Genomic DNA, 14,694 nt, shown 5'->3' on the forward strand with positions numbered 1-14,694 from the left:
CTGAGCTCAAACAGCTAGTGAGTGGCCAAGATTACACTGAAGCCCAAGTTTGCCTGACCCAGAAATCAGGGGCCTTTCCTCCCCACCTTGCTGACCCTTGGAGTTTTCCTGTGCAAAAGGTAGAGGGCATGGTGCAGGGGGCGAGAGCCCTGGGTCTCAATGGCAACTCCTCTGTTCTTTGTCCTCCTTATTTTTCAGTCTGTAAACAGGAATGATATTTACTTCATAAAGGCGGTAATAAAAATTAGGGACACCTGGGTGGCTCGGTCAGCTAAGCGTCTCTTGGTTTCTGCTCAGGTTTGTGAGTTCAAGCCCCGCATCAGGCTCTGCACTGTCAGTGAGGAGCCTGCTTGGGATTCTCTCTCTCTCCCTCTCTCTCTGCCCTTCCCCCACTCGCTCTCTCAAAATAAATAAATTTAAAAAATTAAATACAACAATATAAGTAAAAACAAGCCTGGTACAATGTTTGTCATAAAGTAGGCTTTGGATGTACATTAAATAGGTATGAACTTGTCCCACCAATTTTTTTTAGCCTTATTATGAGAAATATTCATAGAGAAGACATATATGTATATATATGTAGTGTGTTGTATATAAATATATATGTGTGTTTGTGTATATATGTGTGTATACATATACATGTGGATATACATAAAACACATATGAAAAACTGTAACACAAACTACCACCCAGGTGAGGAAACAGAGCACCCCCCACCCTGCACGCCCCTCCCTGATCCAATTCCCTTTTCTCCCACCAGTCCAAGTCACTTCTCGTCTTGTTAAAAAATAATTTTCTTTTCCCCTTTTGCTCATGCCTCTGGGTTGTCTCCAGCCTTTTCGCTGTGCCTGTGCCTGTCACTTCACTAAGGTTCTGAGTGATACGTCATTCACAGGAGAGAAGTGAAATAAAGTGGTTCAGCAGAGCGGGGATGCGTGTGTGTGTGTGTGTCCCTGCACCTTCTACCTTTCTGGGGAGCAGCAAACCAGACGCCTTGTGAGATATGTTTTAAACCAAAAGAACAGAAGGGACAGGTGGACTGATGGCAGAGGTTTGGGGAACAGTTGGACAATTTGTCACTCCCCAAGACCACTCAGAACTGAGTGCCTACCACCAGCAGTGGACATCACAGCAGCTAGAGCCTGGATTACAAACAGCATACAACTTCTTTTCTCCTGATCCTTCCCTACCCTGGGATTTCTACCTTCCTCAATTGACAATCAGGTTTCAATTTAAATGTGTTCCCTCCTTGGGGCTCTGGGTGGCTCAGTTGGTTGAACATCCGACTTCGGCTCAGTTCATAATCTCGTGGTTTGTGAGTTCGAGCCCCATGTCAGGCTCTGTGCTGACAGCTCGGAGCCTGCTTGGGATTCTGTGTCCCCCTCTCTGTATGCCCCTCCCCCACTCATGCTCTGTCTCCCTCTCTCTCTCTCTCAAAAATAAACATTAAAAAAATAATAAAAAATGTTCCCTCCTTGAAGAGACCCTCCCTGACCACCACCTCACTCTCTTATAATACTCCATTTTAATAATCTTCATTACCAACACATGAAATGATCTCATTTATTTGTTTATATGTCTATTTTTTCTGGATACCACGGTAAGAAACAATATAGGTTCAGAATCGAAACTGGGTTAGGACACGAAATACCCCTTTACTAACTGTGTGACCTTGGACGAATTGTTTAACCTCGCTGGGCCTCCAAGTCATCATCTATGAAATGGGAATGTAGGACTTATCAAAATGAGAATTATAGGATCCTTAGGTGAAGTAAACGAGTTAATGTATGTCAAGCTTTCAGCAATGCCTGACACATAAGTGCTATTCAACTGTTAGCTATTATCAGCAATCTTAATAATAATCATTATTACGATTCTTACCCTGTCTTCCCCCTGGAAGGTGAGCAACTTGCTGGCAGAGATTTTGTCTGTTGTTCTCTGTGGAATCCCCAGTGCCTAAGAAGAATACGTGGCACATATACCTAATAATATACTAAATAAATATTTTCTGAGAAATACGTCTTTGAAAGCCAATCCCAACCGTACCTTTAAGTGCAGGAGATGGCCACATAAACAACTCATGATAGTGCGGTGGGTACAGCACAAAAAGACAGTCTGAGTGAAATGTGTACAAGTACAGAAGAGGAGGGAATTCATTCTTTCTCAGAATCTCATGGAGGTGTTCACAGAAGAGATCATCTTGACAGAGTCTTGAAGGTCTGAAACCCTGGAGAAGCAGGACAGGTCAGGGGATGGCCCTGCAGGAGAACCACAGGTACACCTAACGGTCCTGTCGGTCGTTTCCGGCAGCTGGAGTGCTAAGCGGGGCGTGGACAGAGGCATGGGGAGACTGCTAGGCCGGCTTGTGAAGTATCTCCTGTTTGTCATGTGAAGACATTAGGGTCTTACCCTGACTGCAGTGGAGGATTACAATTAGGGAGAAGCGTACTCAAGTTTACCATCTTGAAAGTTTGCCCTAGCTGCAGGGAGGAGACTGGACTGGCTAGGCTTTAAGAGACGAAACAGGGAGACAGAGCATTGGGAAACTCCAAATGAGAAGGAATGAGAGCCTGACAAAAGAGTGGGGGGGGGGGGGGGTGAGGGTGGAGGGAAGGGTGGCTTTGAGAAACCAGTAGGAGGTAGACCTTGTCAGGCCTATGGGATTGATTGGATGTGGGTGGCTTTGTGAGAGGAAGTGGAACCCAGGACAACCTGTATTTCTTAATTGTGCCTCTGGGGGTTTGGGTGAGCCTTTAGCCAAAGCAGGGAATTCAGAGAGGGGACTCATTTTATGTGTGAAATTTGTACATAGTGAGTTCATCTTTGGACATTTTAATCTTGGCAATATCAAAGCGAAGACCTTTGGTAGGAAAGGAGGTTGACATGTGTTGAGCATCAACCATGTTCCTGGAACTGTGTTTGGAACCTTATGTAATTTGTCCTGTCTAACATTTAGAACAACACTTTGAGAGATGCAGCATTATTCCTTTTTATTTTCTAGATGATGAAACGGAGGCTCGGAGAGGTAATAAGCCCTACTTTACATGGTTAACCATGAAGAACAGTTAGTAGACCAGTTTGACTAAGCAAGACTGAATGAACGCATACAAGAGAAGGATTAGAAAATAAATTAATAAAGGTAGTTTGGGGACAGATCGTGGAAAACTTTGAAAGGAAAATCAGAGAATCGGGTGAGAGAAAGCTTGGAAAACACTTTGTAAACTATAAAATGCTGAGCAATTTGTGGAGTTCGAGTTGTCGCCAAACCACACTGCAATTAAAAATAATAAAACAATAACAACGAAGGGCGCCCGGGTGGCTCAGTCGGTTGAGAATCCGACTTCAGCTCGGGTCATGATCTCACAGTTCGTGGGTTCAAGCCCCGTGTCGGGCTCTGTGCTGACAGCTTGGAGCCTGGAGCCTGCTTGGGATTCTGTGTCTCCCTCTCTCTCTGTCCCTCTCCCACTCGTGCTGTCTCTCAAAAATAAAAAAAAAAAAAATGTTAAAAAAGAACAATGATAACAATGAGTGAATTATAACGTTTAAATCTGTAATTATTAAACAAAATTCAATCATGATGCCTTCCCCCTCAGTCTTCTTACTGATAGGTCCACAAAAGAATACTGAACACATAGCAGTGACCCTTCTCTCTCCCTACCACACGAGCAACATATCTGGTTTGAAGGAAAATTCTCCCAAGGAAAGATGATAACGTGGTAGAGATGAGAAGAAAGACGGAGATATGAAAAGCAAACACGCCTAGCTGGTCCCAGCTGCTGTGTCCTCACACTTTGGGGTGAAACCCTCAAGATAATCTCCGTGGTTATTTCCACTGTCAGGCTGAAACTCAAAAACATTAGGATAAAATGACCAGGTCTGTCATCTGTGAGTTGTTTGAATGTCAAATGAGGGCTGCAGTGCTCTGTAAATGCTTTGGGTGGGCTGAATCATAGTCGATGAGGTGCCCCTCAAATGTAAATCAAAGGAAGCCGCGTGTGTCCTCCTCGACTCTCGATTTCAGAAATACACACCCTGAGGCCCTCTGGGCTGCTTGGCATCGCTCCCTCCACGTTCTTTCTCTTCATGTCTCTGGCTCCTCTTATCTCACGCCTCTGTCCTTTGTCTACATTACCTGACACTACTCTACAGCCCCTGGCCCAGCACCGTCCAAAAGAAATGCGATGTGAGCCACGTACACAATCTCAACTCTTCTCGTAGCCACATGAAGAAGCACAAAGAATGGGGGTGAACCTAATCTCAATAAATTTTACTTAACCCCAGCTATCTAGAAGATTATCATCTTAGCAGGTAATCAATATTAAAAATTAGTGATGAGACACTTTGCATTCTTTCTTTTAAACCGTGTTTTCAAAATTCAGTATGCACTTTATACTCACAGCACGCATTTCAGGTGCTCGAGAGCCACATGTGGCCCGTGGCTACTGTATGAGGAGCACAGTGCAGATTAGAACTCAGTCTTGTGAGGTGTGAAATTGCCCATTCCCTTGCTCAACCCTGCATTCCAGACATATCTGCATTCCACATGGGTTCCAGGAAAAGGGATGATAGAACTGGGTGTTGAAGACTCCATGCTGTAATGACGTTACTCAAGTTTATCTCCGTCTGCGTGGCAGAGTAAAGATCTCAAAAGAGATCAACCAGCATTCTCATTGGCCAGATGACCCCTACCCACCGCAGCCCCCAGTCCGAAGCATAGGTGAGTGGCTTCTCTTCACTTCCAAAGAGAAAAGCCTTTAACCCCACAACCATTCCCCACACACCCATGGGCCTGGACCTCTGCCTTGGCCCCCGACATGGCATGGATACTTCTTGAACAGAAAAGAAAAAGGCATCAGACCCACTGTCCGGCTGCCTGATCACTGAACACAGAAAACAAAGGCGACAGGGAGGCCTAAGGGAAGATTTTAAACAGAAAGTAAACATCCTTTAGGACTGTCCTCAGACAGCCCCTTTGGGGCTAAGGGATCCCACAAACTAAGTTCTGGGGATTTTCCTCTTGACCTGAGGGCAATTATGGTGTGACTTTAGGTAGGTCATTCTACTCTCAGTGCCTGTTAGGAACTGCCTCCATCTTGGAATGGGGCCACCCAAGCAACAAGTGACATGCAGGGTGAATAGATGTCTCAAGCCAAGTGCAGACCAATGAATAGTGTGGTTGTTCTCTCACAGAACCTATGGTTTGCCTTGACCTTTACTCTAGGAGACAAGGCTCGCTGCTGGAGCAAACTGTGTGGCTGACTGGTCACAGCCATCTCCTGGCAGTCTGCAGCCCATGGCCCTTCCTTGAAGCTGCCCAGGCTGGCAGCCTGCCTGGTTCCCTCTCCTGCTCGGCTGAGCAGCACAGCACCCGGTACAGCTGCGGGCGGTTCTGTGCCCCACCCTCCTGCTTTCTGTGGCCTCCTCCTTTGTGACAGCTACAGCATATGTTTTATTAAAAGGGAAAGAGGAGGGAAGGCAAGAGGTTATGCACATGGGTGTGCTCAAGAATCTTAAGATTGAAAATCTTCTGCTCAATGCTAAATGCCTAAGGGCTTTGGCATTTTGCCAGTTTCAACTAAACCCCAATAGGGACATCTGGGTGGGGAAATCGGAAATGGAGGAAAATCGAGACTCTCTCTTAGGAGATTCTGTTTCTAAACCACGAGGAGATTTCTCTCATGTTTTCTTGAAATTTGCCTGATTCTTCCCCAATATCTTCAACCGAAAATTTTGATACAATGTTGATAAGGTCCCTGACCTTGAGCATTATTTTTCTCATCATGTATGATTAGACTTGAGGGTGGTTGGAAGGCTAGGTAATTTTCAACGCCTAATGAGGTATCCAATGTCTGAGAGTAGCTTCCTCTAGGCCAATAGATGCTTTAAGTAATTAACTCAGGTGTATGGTATTTCCAGGATCCAAGGGAGAAATGACCCAGGGCAAACCCCAAGGAAACGTGCAAGCCTCGAAATTTCCAGCATTCTAACTATGCCTCAGTTGGCATCTCTGTCAGCTGGAATCCTTTCTCCATTTCTTCCTCTCCAAGCAAATCCCACCCCGTCCCCCATGGCACAACTCAGATTCTCCTTCCTCGGAATACTGATAGCTCTCGTTATCTGTACAAATCAATCATGGATTAATTAGGTCAGCCTCATGAATCTCTTGTATTGAACTGCTGTTGAGAATGTATATTGTCGTTAATCTTTTTCCCAGATGTAGCCTCTTTTCCTAACTAGACTGTAAGATCACTGAGGGCCAAGGCAAGGTCTTCTAAGACTTTTATCCCTCGCAGCGCTTAGGTCAGGGCTGGAGGCAAAGCCCTACGTCACTGCCACTTCCTATTCCTGTGAAGCACAGAGCAATCGAATGAAATCTCAGTTACCGAGATGAAACCATTCCTTAGGAGAAGTCGGGGGAGTCTGGGGTTGGTCCAGGAGGGCTGAGCCCCAGACCCCATTCCATGGGACCCCAAGTAAAGCAGTTCATCCTTCCAAGGTTCTCGGCCCTTGCTTTTACAAGAAGGAAAGCTCCACTTCTTAGGGTCATCAAAGATAAGTGAGACAATCAGCTGTGCGAGGCTTAATTAGATGAGCTCCCTGAAATGCTCTCGGCCCATTGGAAAAGGATGCCACTGTAAAACGGATACAAGCTCTTCTTATTTAAGAGAAAGAGTTGAATCGCCAAAAATACACTGCACAGTGGGGAAAACAAAACACTAACCAGGAAACCTCGACACTAAGCATCCCCGTCAGCAGAAAGTGCCCACGCAGCTGTCTCAAGTCCCTCCAGATTACCTCTTGTTTGTGAGCTAGGGAGGGATTCTGGAGCACCGTCTCAGAAGGGATCTCTTATGTGGTGCTCCCCGGTGGCCAGCCTGTGCCTTGGGAAAGGCGATCAGAAGGAGTTGATGACGCAGGGATGTTCTGTGCCCTCTGGCCTTGCTCAGTAAACAACCTGTCAGTAGGGCCAGAAGGGAACGCCCAGAGGATGATCTGCCCCCATCCTTGAGCCTGGCCCAGTGCTGGTAGAGCACCCTCCCCAGTCCTTCCTTCCTTTCCTCCTTCCTGGTGCCCACACTGCAGTGTACATCACTCCATTCTGGGAGACAAAGCCAGCCCCATTTTTGGAGAGGAGGGAGAAGAAAGAGTCAAGGATGATTCTGTCTTCTCCATGGCTGCTGCCCAGCTGTGAAGCCCTTTGGACCCAGTCCCCACCGCCCCCCGCCCCCAGCAGGGAAGACCGGGGTCTGACATTTGCTTCCTTTCCCTCAAACATTTCATAGCATCTATGTTCTGCGCCTACCAGATCTCATCCCTCCTGAAAGAAGCAAAGCATGCATCCTTCCCCAGAGTGAGCAGCAGCTATGATATTGCTAAGATTTCAGGATCACTGTGGCAGCCTTGCTTGGTCATGTCTCCAGTGCTGCAAAGCAACTTATTGGGAGTGAGAGGGAACTCCGGAGGGTCCTGCTTCAAACGAATAACATACACACAACTGTGTGAAATCAAGAGGGAAAACACACCAACTCCAGCATCACTCTGCTGTTGCCTGATGTCAGCAGACTGCCCCCCAGGGGATTCTGTAAAATACTTTAGCTGCTCGGTTAATACTGGCATTATATGCATCCTAGAGAACATGGTCAGAAAGAGTGTCCCCTCCACACGCACATGTCTGGAGAAGGACAGAAGCAGAAATGCTTGACTTATGATAAAGCTTTTATCCTCCTTGATTGGTCTACGCGGACATATCATTATTCCTGCTGAATAAGGCCCAGATTATCCAGCCATACACATAGCCTGTTACAATTGCTACCCTTTTAACAAAATATTTGTTCCTGCTCCGGGCACCCAGCTCCCAGGGCTAAGAAGAGCACACACACACAGGTCTTTACAGAGGGGTCTGTTCAATCATGTTACAGTGCATTAGCTTGATTATTAGTTAATATTTGGCTTAGGTCTATATACCCTGGATAAATATGTACCATGCAGAGGGACTGCTTGGTGAGGAGAAAAGTCCTCCGGGCTGGAACCACGGCTCCCAAGTTCACGCTCTTACTAGCAAGGAACACTCCAGGCATCTCTCCTAGGCAGAGCTGTGCACGCGTGGTTCTTTGGGCAGCAGCTTGCCTCCTGCATACGGCTGTGAGCACAGGCACACACATAAACACACGCACATACCATAGGCAGCACCAGACCGTGGACCCAGATGATCACAGAATCAGGGACAGGGATCGCTCTATAATCTCAGCCTACCCCTCCTTCCCAGCACAGCACCGCTCTCTCCCCGTATCTCCAGCGTGCTGCCAGGCTCCACTCAATCGATGGGGCTCTGCCACCACCCTGGGGAGACTATTTGCAACCCACAGGGTTGCACTCTTCAGAAATTTTTTCTTGGCTGCATGTGCCTGGGAGAAAGAAGCTGCTAACCGACATGCCACGGGCTCTAGGAGCATGTGAATCCTTCCAGCTCTAGGAGCATGTGAATATAGATGTACCATGTATCACACCCTCAGCAATTGGGGGCCCTTCCCAAACACAGCGAACAGCCTATACAGTTCAGCCCAGCAGCCGCTGAGCAGGCGAAAGTCCCCGTCATCTTCTGCAATTATCCAGCCCGATTGGATTTTCTGACGCTAATGGGAGTTGCACTAACTTTGAGGACTTAAACCAGGCAAAAGCAATATAGGTCAGGCAGAGTGCCCAAGCCCTGTGACAGCCATGCAACACCAGGGAGGCAGTAACAGGGCGATCTCCTGCTAAACCCCAAAGTCCACTGCTCAGCTCCACAAGGCAGAAACTAAGAGGTGGGATCATTCCCTCTAACTGCCAGGCACCTGGGCAAGAGGGTGGTAGGAGGGCGAAATGATCCATTTACCAAGGGACACACGGAAGGACAACGAAAAGGGAAGAGAGAAATATTACCAAAACCCTGCACTGTTACCTTGAATCCTTGCAAGAGCCCTCCTTGCTGTATCAGCTGCTCCCCAAACCTCCACCGACTGGGAGGAGACTCCTAAAAGATTCCAGGGTTTTGTGCAACATCTCCAGTGGCAGCTTTCCAAAGTTTTTACTTCATGATTTCTTGTGGCTCTTTCTCATTTGGGGAAACGCGAATGCCTCCCCCTCAGCGTTTGAGAGGGAGCGGATGTCTCTTTTCAAATAATTCTTTTGCTCCCCGCTTTGCTGCTGCCGCCGCCGCCGTTAGACCACTTGCCTGCTGCCTTCCTGCTGAGCAGCGAGGGTCCCTGTCGCCCAAAGCATGTCTGAAGTGGGGCTTCAGCGCCAGGCCGGGGCGCACGCGGGTGGAAGAGGGAAGGAAAGTGCAAAACCCAGCTGGGGGAGTCCCCTGTCCCTCCACGGAAGAGAAACCCAAGATCTTGCTTTCCTTCCAACTCTAAAGAGACTCACCCGCCCGCTCCTTCTCCCGAAATCACTGCCTTGCACCTGCGCGAAGACAGTTCCTCCGGCTCCACTGCTCTGCCGGCCGCCTGCAGACCTGCCCCTGCGCTCGCGCGGTAAGGCAGGTGCACGTCCCTGGGCAAGTGTTAACGGGAGCCTCCGAGCTCAGCGGAGGCGCTGCCGGAGCAGCCGCGAGCAGCTTCCGAGGCAGGTGGATTCCATCCCAGGGCTGCAGCCCAGGCGCGTCCCTGCTCCGACTCCGCGCTCCGTACCTAAGCAGTGTCACCTGCAGACTCAGACACCAGATGAGTGTCTTAAGATAACAATGCTGCCCTGCCAGCCCCTCTCTTTCTTTCTTATGCACGTAGGTTGGCGGCCAATGAGACACAGCGCCACACTCCCCACAGGTGCCCATTGGCTGGGCGGCTGGGCAGGGGGCGGGCTCGGAGTCTCACCGGCTGTCTCCTTTGGTTAGCTGGCAGGCTGGGGTACCAGCTCTGTTAACCCTCCCGGCTTTGCAGCAGGGACTTTTTGGTGTGGGTTACGAAGCCTTGGATAAATTCTCGGCTGGCTGGGGAGTTGGAGGGTGTAAGAAGGCCGCCGAACAGGAAGAAGCTGGGAGCTAATTACATTTTCTTCTAATCTTCCTGAGTTACAATAATCATTTGTCCCAGACCATTTTGTTTGCTCGCTTAACTAGAACTCCTAGAGATAGGGACCCATTTGAGCCATTTTCCTTCTAATTTGAGGTTTTATTCAGTTGTTTTGTGCATTTTAGCCTCTTGGTCCTGAATTGCTTAATTAGAAATGAGCCCCCAAGTGAGAAATACTTATCTTACAGTGCGCGCGCGCACACACACACACACACACACACACACACACACCCAGAGATGTGAGAGAGAGAGGGAGGGAAAAAGAGCAGGAACTCAGTAAGAAGAGTAGAGAGAGACTCTGAACAGCTAAATCAAGAAACGTTCTGTCCCCAAAACCAGGATTGTGAAGACAAAGGCAAAGAGGAGAACTTCAGGTTTCTGGGAAGAGATTAAAGGGGAAAAATGTCCTGCTTCCAAAAAAAGAGAATTGTTTTGCCTTTGGTGCTCTCCTTCTGTGTGTCTCTTTTTGCTTCAGTGTGTGTCAGGAAGAGGGACTGTTGATCTCCATTTGGTTTTTAAAGGAAGACTAAAGAAATCAGAACAGGACCAGCCTTGTTTCTGTGAAGCAGGTGCTGTTGCTGAGCCTGTGAATTGAGGGGTTGGTGGGGGGAGGGAGAAAAGGCAAGACTAAGGAAAAAAAAATTATTAACTTTGGATCAAAGAGTGTGAAATAGATTCTTGACGTCCTAATGGGGATGCACAGCTGATTTATGTCCAGCTAACTAACATACTCCACTAAATTTTGGCAAGAGCATGGGAGAGTAATTGTTAAAGAAAAATCCAATTCAACAGAAGAGCTAGGGGCTGGAGCTGGCAAAGGAATTTGGGGAGTTCACACCAAGTCTTGTGGTGGGGAAAATAGGGAGAAAGAAAAAAAAAACACATAGAAAGGGAGATAAGTGTTTTTATTTAGCTTCCTTGAATGAAGAGCGACATCAAAGATTATTTTGTAAAAAACTAGAAAAAAAGTAAAAGAAAGCAGAGGTTTAATGAATGCCCAAGTAGTACACATCAGGATTAGCTAAAAAGCATCAAGGAGCCAGATGTTCTGAATGAATGGGGAAAAATTAGAACTATTTCTCCTATGGTCCCCCCCTTAGCCCCACCCATCCATCACTTTCACCTCCTCTGTATCTTATTATACAGGTTTGACCTTCCTTCTTCTTACTGTAGGTATGGAGTTCTAAGCCATGTTAAAAAAATTAATGAGGTATAATATACATTAAAAACTCCACAAGTGTAGAGTTTGATGAATTTTTGCCTATATATGCATCCACAATGACTATCTACATCATTTCTAGCACCCCGGAAGCTTGTCTGCACTTCTCAGTCAAAATCCTCCTCACCCTAGAGATAATCACTATTTTAACTTCCATCATCAAAGACTGATGGCTACGTTTTCTTGAATTTCATAAATATAGAATCTGCATGTATGCCTACTTTTGTGTCTGATTTCTTTTGCTTATCATTATGTCTGTGAGACTCATCCGTGTGTCTGCTTGTGTATTTTCTATTATTGTATAGTATTCCATTGTGTGACTATAAGCCATGTATCTATTTTCCTAATGACACATTTTTTGATTCCCTTTTTTTTGATTATTAAAAGTAAACCTGCTATGAATGTTCACGTACATTTCTTTTGGTGAACACATGCAGTCATTTACCCTTGGCATACACCAAGAGTGTAAATCACTTCTTTTGCTTTTGGCTACTACAAGGGAGACCATTTCATGAAGGAGATTCTGAAGCTTACTTTCTATCTGCAATAATTGAATAAAGAAATAAGGTCAAAGGCTATCACACTACTGAACACTAACTAAAATGCCTAAAATGTGTCAGATCCTTTCGATACATAGCCTCATTTTCTTCTCACTACTCTAAAAAGTATGTATGTTTCTATTTTGCAAACAGGAATATCCAATGCAAGACATTATGTTAGGCAGTGGCCCTGGGCCTTGTAAGGTGGAGAGTACATGCATATAAATGCTCTCTATGAGGAGCTATGTGAGACAAGAATGTGGTAGAAGGACCCACTACGTAGATGAGGCTGGAGATTGGTCTGTGGAGATGAGACACGACCTGGAGAACACAGAGCAGTGCATCCCAGTTGGACCAAATGGCATGGGAGGACTGGAAATGGAAAACAGGCTTTAATTTGATTGGAATGGAATGCATATGTGTATTGTCAGGGGAGAGGGGATAGATTAGACATTAACAGAACCTGCTATTGAATACAACTTGGTGAATATAAGTATTTGCACTGATCTGTGGCTTGTGGTGTGGGCAGAGATCACGGACTCCACTTCACTGATGGGGACACAGAAGGTAAGAATGGTCCAATCTCAGGGTGCCTGGGTGGCTCAGGTGGTTAAGCATGGACTTTGGCTTGGGTCATGATCTTGCCCTTCTAGAGTCTGAATCCCACATAGGGCTCTGTGCTGACAGCTCAAAGCCTGGAGCCTATTTCAGATTCTGTGTCTCCCCCTCTCTGTCTGGTCCTCCCCCCCACCCCCCGTCCTCTCAAAAATAAATAAACATTAAAAAAAAAGAATGGCCCAATCTCACTTCCAAATAAGCAAATTACAGACTCTAGACTTGAATCCCAACCTGTTGTTTCACTACATCATGTTGCCTGTACACAAAGGTAATGATTGAGATGCTTACAAGTTTCTCCCAGTTCCATTTAAATGGAAAACATCACAGGATACAGATGGTCTAGCTTTTGTGAACTTCAACCTTTCCCCTATCTCTAGGTATTTAATTCTCTAAGAGGAGGCCATGTGACATTGTATCTATGTTTACAGGAATCCTGTGCCCTGAAAAAATCTGACCTCAATTTATTTGTACAGTTCTTTTGTCTGATCTTTCCATAAAGACAAGAGGTCTATAAAGGCTTGAGTCAACAACTTCCAACTATTTCCAATTCAATACTCATTTTTTTCAATGACCATTTACTCTACACACTTTTTCTTGTAAATGTGAGTAGGAAACCGTGTAAAAATGACTGTAGATAGGCAAAGAATACTAGATATTGACTTATTAGAAAATCAACCCAAAACGGTTCACATAGGGTTTCTAAAGTGACTCGACACTTTAGAAAATTAGAAAAAAAAGGATTTCAAAGTAATAGACTATATGCTACTTAAAAGCAGGAGTATTTTTCCTCTAGAAACTGTCTGTGCCTAGCCTAATGCCCAGCATATGGTAGGTACCTAAATGTTTACTGAATGAATTACTGTGATATGATAATCCATGGGTGCACCTAAGTGTAATGTAACTGTTGTGGAAAGAGCATTAGGCAAAGAAGTCTCCTTTGCGGTCTTAGCTCCACCCCTTCTTAGATTGATCTTGGGCAAATCACCTATTTCGCTGGCCTCAAGTGCCTCCTGTGTTAAATGAGAGACTGAACTAACAGATGATTTGGTAGTTTTATGCCATTTCTCACATTTTATGACTAAGTATGTTTTCCTGGCATCTACTCTAGTTTTTCAATGGTAAACTTCGCATAACTAAGTTCAATAGTGTTTTTTATGCTAGGGAGAGTAGGAAAAAAGGTATCACAGGGTCTTTCTCTTCCTCAGTACCTCCTAGGGAAGTAATGAAGAGAAGGATGCGTTTTGGGAAGATCATTAGCTGATAATCTTTTTTGCAGTGGTTAGTTCTCAGAGTATGGTTCTCAGCTTATCAGATTCAAAAGACAACTTGTAATAAAGTATTTTTGTTCTTTTTCTCATACTAAACAGGTCTTTCACCCCTTGAACATGGCTCATTTTTCTCTATTCTCATCCATCAACTAGAGTAGCCACGGGAAATATGTGGCAAAAGTTGTTGTTTTTTTCTTTTAAAGGACATACATTCATATATGCCAATACATTAACACCAGGTACAGTGAGAATGAAATTGTTTCTAAAATGGGGATCCTCTTTGGAGAGTGTGGTGCATTAAATTCCTGGAGAGCAGGAACTACCTATAGGAGACTTACAACACTATTTAAGCAGCATTGAATAAATGATGGAGGGGCAAACTTTTAAAAGAAATTATTGGTTATCACGTGAGAGAAAGTTCAGTAAAACATCAGATTCCAGCACACACAAACTTCACTCTTCTATCACGGTTTATTGCATATAGTCATTGTTTTGTTAAGGCAACACTGCCCAGCACTAATGGAAACACACCTTATATGGGTTATCGCCGTTATCTACACTCTTCTACTTCTGATGGGGCTGGGACTGACTTGGTCCATACCGGAGGGACATTCCTTTATTCCGTTCCAATTCGTTAGGGGTACTTAAGACACTTTGTTTCCACATGTCCTTCCAGCTCTGATCTATTTATTGGATTCTCTAAAATTAAAGGCTCAACAATTTCTTCCAGCTAGTTCTACTTTTTCTGTAAGTTATAGCACTCCCCACATCATTTTTATACTGGTTACCAGAGATAACATTTGTAACAGAAATGGAACAAAGGAGAGAAAAATCGCCAATAAAACTTCTGGTCTTCAGCTTCACTGTATACAGTGCATTGGCTTTGTTTTGCTGTTCACATCTACCTCTTGAGATATCTACAACCCACGTATTTCCTCTAAATATTTCTGCAAAGTAGTGCTGAGTAAAAATATATACGTCCATATTTCTCAGCACCC

The 14,694-nt window shown here is 45.4% G+C and overlaps 1 protein-coding gene across 3 annotated transcripts in view; it reads right to left on the reverse strand.

Annotated features, from left to right (window-relative positions):
* Window positions 1-14,694, reverse strand: part of BRINP2 (BMP/retinoic acid inducible neural specific 2) — a 128,018-nt gene that overhangs the window by 112,057 nt on the left and 1,267 nt on the right. The window contains exon 1 of one of the 3 annotated variants that reach the window (XM_053909248.1): window positions 8,942-9,741. The exons of 1 other annotated variant lie outside the window; for it this stretch is intronic. The gene's annotated coding sequence lies outside the window, so the exon portion shown is untranslated. Of the gene's footprint in view, window positions 1-8,941; window positions 9,742-14,694 lie in introns of those variants that run through there. One more of the 3 variants, XM_053909247.1, reaches the window with a different exon arrangement.

The sequence above is a fragment of the Panthera pardus genome, unplaced genomic scaffold (genome assembly GCF_024362965.1).
Source record: "Panthera pardus isolate Hobbes unplaced genomic scaffold, ASM2436296v1 HiC_scaffold_21, whole genome shotgun sequence".
NCBI lineage: Eukaryota > Metazoa > Chordata > Mammalia > Carnivora > Felidae > Panthera > Panthera pardus.